The sequence below is a fragment of the Centruroides vittatus genome, unplaced genomic scaffold (genome assembly GCF_030686945.1).
Source record: "Centruroides vittatus isolate TY-2023 unplaced genomic scaffold, ASM3068694v2 contig_2883, whole genome shotgun sequence".
Taxonomy (NCBI): Eukaryota; Metazoa; Arthropoda; class Arachnida; order Scorpiones; family Buthidae; genus Centruroides; species Centruroides vittatus.
The window spans coordinates 172,572-178,038 of record NW_027121836.1 but is presented as its reverse complement, the minus strand read 5'-3'; the positions used below and the strand labels follow the sequence as shown (position 1 = coordinate 178,038).

The following is a 5,467-nucleotide window of genomic DNA, read 5'->3' as shown; positions in this document are numbered from 1 at the left end:
GGCACGTTTGTGGCAGCGCCACCTCGTTTTCGAAAAGGAAAATGTCACATAGACAGTATATTTTATTGTAATTATAAAAAGATCTTTGTATTCCAGAGAAAGAAATCGATGGCACTGATTTTAGGAATTGGTATCGGATTATTTATTTTGATTTTAATGTGGACTCTTACAATCGCTAGTTGTATATTAGTAGCCAAGACAAAAGGACTCGGGTATGTAAATGCACGTTGCCATATGTAGGGATTTCTCCCTAACTATTAGGGATATTTTATCTGAAATAGGGAAAAAATTTTAAATAATATATTTTGATTTTCCCATTTCTATACTTTTTTCCCCTGGATTTCGTATTAAAAACATTATTATTGCCTTTTTTCAATCAATTACATTTAAAGTTTTCGTTATTTCATTATTTTTATACAGACTGGCCATACATGGTATTACATGTTAATTAGAAATTATCCCCATACTCTGCTGATGTAATACTTAGAATAGTCCTGAATTTCTCAAAGCGAATTGCCATAAGTGATTAAGTCTTCACTTTGAGAAGGTTGCCATCTTTTGTTGGAAGTTGGCAAGTCACGTATCCAGAGGCCGTACTCTGGTCACCATCTCTCGCAAGCTGGTTGCTGATTGGCTAATCATTTGGATTAGCCAATCAGCGACCAGCTTGTGAGAGACAAGAGACCAGAGATGGTGACCAGAATACGGCCCCAGGTGTCTGACACAAGATCTGACATTAATTGTTGGCAAACTAATTACCCGACATGCAGCAACTTTCGGTAAGTTGCCAACACGAAGATGGAGACACTAGAACAAAGATTGGGGAAGATGAATTTAGGGAGTAGAATACCGAGTTTGCTTGTTATCGGCTGACGCTGCGTCCAATCCACTAAGCAGAGATTAGTTGTGAACGTTAGAACAAATGGATTCTCCGACGAGAATCGGATAGATTATATTGTATACAGTCCATCATACTGAAATGTTACAAAAAAGTAACTCTAAAATAAAAGAGCAATTATTTTATTCTGACATTGTCACAATGCCATGCTGCAATTTTAATCACATTTTTTAATTTATTTAATTTAAAATATATGTTCTCCATCTTCAAATTAGCACTGTCTTGCCCCTGTACATTGTACTTTTCCTTAAGCAATCGAGTTGTGCCAATTGTCTAACTCCTTTTGGGGGAAATTTTTGAATTAAAATAATACGACTTCCGGTTTGCGTTGGAAGTTTGCATATAGTTAATCAGAGCTTCCTTCCCTTAAGATTTCCATATCTGATCTTGGCTTTCATCTATATAACTCTGTTATCGAGATTAAGGAAGGACGGTGGGAATTTATAGGTCTGCAATTTTTTCAAATAGCTGCCCAATAAATAATCAAGTACATTATCTTGTGCATAGAGGTTTTATGGCTACTCTGTACACTTATTTTATTCTATAAGCTTAAATTATTTCTAAACCAATTTCAAGAATCCAGGATTATTATTAAGATAAAAATATAATAATAATAATATATCCTGTTAAGATTAAGATTCTAAAATTTTTCACACATGTACAGCTATCTCTATCTTTCATCTTGAAAGATTTTCATTAAATCCTATTTACTTTCAAGCCCATTCTTGATATCAATACAACATCTTGGATTCTAATATCAATCAAATATTATTATTATATTTTTAAGTATATTAAAATATGTAAAGGAAATAAACGAATGACAGATTTTTGTAATAGTAATATGTAGCCTATATTTATTTCAAATATATAGGAATGCTTATATTCAATTTTTAACAAGCAAAACTCAGTAAATAGGGTATATATGGATATTTAAAAAAAACTAATACAATACAAACGTGAAACCATTTATTATCACATTTACAAGTTCTCTAAATTCTTAACTTAATCCTCGTCATTATTAATACCCATATTCCAACACTTTATCAAAGCCTCTGCATGAATCTTGGATCTGCTGCCTAAGCCACGTGTGTTTCGTGTTCAATCTCTTTTTCATCTGTGGAATGTTTGCACTGCTAAAAATCACTTCTGAAACAAACAGGTGAAGATCTTCTAGAGCAGTGATTCCCAAACTTTTTCGATCCACTGCCCCTTTGTTCCGTAAAGTTATACCCAACACCCCTAACCCAATTTCTCTTGTGTGAGAAAGGATTTGAAATATTCTTAGGAAAACTTTTCTATGAATCTCACACTTTGTGCCCTTACCGTACATTGTTCTCAACATCTGGAAACCATTAAACGCAATGTTTCCTCTTATCCACTTAACAGAGGAAAGGGAATGGCTGTCGGTGACCCCAACTTTCGCCTTTGGTCACCGTTCAGTACCCTGCCTCCAGTGCCCCCTAGATTTACTCACCACCCACTTTGAGAACCACTGTTCTAGAGCTAAGTCAGGGCTTTAAGGCTGCGCAAGAAGTTTCCAGTCTAGTTGTTCAATTTCCTCTTGGCTAATTTAACTATTTACTAATTATTAACTATTACATATTAGTTTGTGACCTATTTACTGACTTCCCCTCATAATAATACAATTTTGAGATTTAACATCCTAATTTCAAAGTCTTAATAGTGATTCTGAACTAAAATCTGCAATTTTACTTAGAAAAACAGAATGAACTATGACAGAAAAACCAATCATCAGTAAAAAAATATAAGAAATTTTCAATTGCACTCATAAAGATTCTTTCTTTCATTCAAAACAAAATTTCCTTCAAAGTTTTAATTATATTTAATTAGTTCCTTGATTTAACTTAAAAACAATTACATTTTTACTTTCTGTATTTTGATATGTTATATTGAAATATTCATTTATATATTTTTTAAATTATATTAATTTTTCAGTTATATTGCAACCTCTGCTTTTGTCGCTTCTTCTTTTGTAACCATATTGCTGATCTGGATTCCTCGAGAACCGCCCACGTATGATTCGAGATCGGACGTTCGAATATACGATTCTTTGTTTATATGGAGAATTATTTTGATCATCATAATGACTCTTTCTTGTGTTTTTGCATTTTCTAATGTACTTTCATATTTAATGGAGCCAATTTATGCCAAACGTATTAAAGGATCTGACAAATGGACTTCAAATAACAACTAAAAATTATTGTAGTGAAAATAATGAATGTATTTTATTATGTTGTAAATAGCTTTGAATAAAATTAATTTGTGTAATTTGTGCCTTTAATTATATTTTTTAAATTAAGTTTTTAGTGAATAAATATAAAATTTATTAAATCTATGATGATATAGATTTATTATTATTGAATATCAGTACATAAAGACGAAGTACAATAGATATTAAATCAATTCACCTTTAACAGTGGACAAAGTTGAAGGAAAGCTAATAATTTTTTACTCGGTCGACTAGCTAGTAATAGAGCTTGTTTACTCTATCATCTCATCTTTTCTAACTGACACTAGCATTCCATTTCCATCTACCTATGCCCGAAGATGTTAGTGTTCCTTTAGTTTCATTCGGTGTTAAAGATGCATCGATCAATTTGGTAAATTAACTACACAGGAGTAATATGTAATTATAAAAAATTTGTCACTATATGAGAATTTTTTCCATAAAAAAAAACAATAAAATATATTGCAGCATAATTTGTAGATGCATTTTAAGAAAGTTGCTCAAATATAAATTCAACTTGAGCTATTTTTCTAGAATATCACTACAAGAAAAGCAATTTGAATTGAATAATTTGTATTATATTTTAATGAATTCCGCCTTTAGATGAAATTATTACTGTATTAGAAATTAGATCTAGCAGAATACAAAGAATCTTAAAGTTTCTTTTTTTATGTAATAAATTTTTTTCGTTTTAAAACAGTATTAAACTTTATATAAATTAATAAACTTCTAGAAAACGAATTGTGATTTCATAACTAAAAATAAATTTCTAATTAAAGAAATTATGTATAAATATACTATCAGTTATTAGTACTATGCACAAAGTTTTATGCACCTCAGGAAAAGATTTTCTTTCCCAAAAATCTGCAAATATCATCATTTGTTCTTGAAAACTTTGAATTTTGTACCTTTAACATTGTTGCATCCAGACAATGAGGTCTATTCTACTATCATCATCCTAGTAATGTTAACATTTCTAATAATTAGCTGATAGTATGAAATTATTTTAAAATCATATTGATTCAAGGTACTCCTCACTTTATGACCTATTTGCTTAATGACCACTTACACTTACGACCAATCGAGTTTCGACCTGCAATTCGGAGAATCCCCTTTCTCGGCTTGAGTGTCGATCAGTGGCAAATGGCGACATGTGCACTAAGCGTACTATAATAGTCTTTTTATGAATAAATTTGAAGTTTGTTGCATAATTTGTATAATTTTACAACGATCCTATATTCCCAGCGTAAGCTCCTCGCTTATCGACCAATTCGCTTAACGTCGTAGTCATCGGAACGGAACTCGGTCGTAAAGCGAGGAGTACCTGTAAAAATATTTCATTGAAAAATTAAGTGCAATATTTATTTTTAGTATCATTTAAATTAACATATCAAAACAATTAGGATTTATAATTTTGATATTGTTTACTCTTAATTTACCAATAAATATTTAGCAGAAATATACTGTAATTTCAAAATTCTAAATCAATATTAACTCAGTGCAGATTGCCAAATATAGTTGTTGTTGTATCATATTTTTTTATTGCATCACTTACCTTTGTTTTAAGCTAGTTTTACAAAAATAGATAATACAGTATATTCAGAATTAATAATAAAAATTTAATTGAGAAATACAAATTCAAAAATGGGCTTGGTCTGCGAATCAAATAATAAATAGGATAAAACTAATTAAGCACAAAACAACTGCCATTTCATCTATACAAAATTTATTACAGTTTCCTTAAATTTCAAAAATTTCGGACAGCAGTTGGAGTTAGCAGTTAGAAGTTTGGCTCAAGTGTTTATAACAGCCTATGTTGCTGAAAAATAAAATATTTTAATGAGATAATGTAAAAATAAATGTAAATAAATTTATTTTTACATCATCTCATTCAAGGTTTTCTTTTTCAGTGACATAGGCTTCATTTTACAATTCATTCACAATCGCTGGTGTGTGTCTACCATTACTCTTAGTATATTTTTAACGTTATTAAAGATTAATAATAATATAATATATTATTATTATTATATTATGTTAGCACAAAAGTTAGAAACCAAAATTAAATGAAAGTAACATTGTTTTTAAACTAAATAGATTTTTAATAAAAATTTGAAAAGATATTATTTAGAGATGTTTTGTTAAAATCATTGCAATTTTGTTATTTGATAAATCTGACATTTTTTCCTTTTTTTATGGACTAACCTGGATATTGGACCTAATCTGGCCACACTTTTGAAGACATTGATAAAAATGCCCCCTTAGTAAACATAGGATGGAAAAAATAAAAGAAAAATGATAATAGAATAAAAAATATATATATA

At 29.9% G+C, this 5,467-nt stretch overlaps 1 long non-coding RNA gene across 1 annotated transcript; it reads left to right on the top strand.

The window, feature by feature from the left end:
• Positions 1-28: 28 nt before the first annotated feature.
• LOC136972268 (uncharacterized) lies at positions 29-3,187 on the top strand. Its single transcript, XR_010880304.1, has 2 exons — positions 29-212; positions 2,855-3,187. It is a non-coding gene; the product is annotated as an uncharacterized lncRNA (long non-coding RNA).
• The last annotated feature ends 2,280 nt before the right edge of the window (positions 3,188-5,467 follow it).